At 31.3% G+C, this 914-nt stretch overlaps 1 pseudogene; it reads right to left on the bottom strand.

Annotated features, from left to right (window-relative positions):
• Positions 1-275: 275 nt before the first annotated feature.
• Positions 276-843, bottom strand: LOC143591986 (ER lumen protein-retaining receptor-like; annotated as a pseudogene).
• Positions 844-914: the final 71 nt, after the last annotated feature.

Below are 914 nucleotides of genomic sequence, written 5' to 3'. Positions count from 1 at the left end.
CACGTACACTGTGCTTGAACACTCGTAAAGTGAAAATAGTGATTTGTTTGTCTAACCCCGGACATAGCCTTTTAAGGTTATACAATGATTCATGTGACCTATGCTTCAACATCGTTAAAAACAACCATGGCCAATTAAAAAATGTACAGATAATAGCTTCAGTACATTCATTAATTGTTATCCAAGGTACATCAACATAATCTCTCCAATTCAAAAGTATAAAAAAAGTATGATTTCCTTAAAACTATCAATCAACGCGCATAATAAAACGATCATCAAGCTGGTAATTGGAGCTTTACATTATTCTTCCAACTGAATTCAAAGAGTAAAAATAAATTAATTCCAAATTTTGGCACTAACAAGTTATAACATAAAGGGGTAGTTAAGTCATTTTACCTTTCAAAGTAGTAATAGAAGAAATCAGCATAGAGCAATGTCTGGACTAGGCCTGCTATCCAAGCTGCAAGATCAATAACATCATTTATGTTACATGTTATCAAGATAATAATATATTTAAATTGTTTACAGAGTGTAGAATGAGATAATGATAACGTGGCATACTGATCCAATGGACATAATGAGGCTCGGTGAAATAACGGTAGATCCAGTTCAAAATGTACAATGCGCGGTATGCTCTGCACAAGAAAAATATAAAAAATAAACTAAACTTTGACAAAACGTTACTTAAAATATTATTATTAATATAAGTGTATAAGGAAGTGTGTTACCCTAGAAGAAATACATATTGACCAGTTTAAATTGTCAATATTCTAGTTCTCTGAAGTAAGACCAGCTGAGGAAGTATAGCAACAGCTTCAAGTATATAGAGAATGCCCACATTACCTTTACAATGTAAACATAAAATTTATATATGGACAACAAATTCCTAATATAGCAAAATAAAAAAGTTTGGT

The sequence above is a fragment of the Bidens hawaiensis genome, unplaced genomic scaffold (genome assembly GCF_021521415.1).
Source record: "Bidens hawaiensis isolate Kalapana, Puna unplaced genomic scaffold, B.hawaiensis_p1.1 tig00040240_1, whole genome shotgun sequence".
Taxonomy (NCBI): Eukaryota; Viridiplantae; Streptophyta; class Magnoliopsida; order Asterales; family Asteraceae; genus Bidens; species Bidens hawaiensis.
The sequence above is the reverse complement of the archived record's forward strand: the minus strand, read 5'-3'. Positions and strand labels throughout refer to the sequence as shown.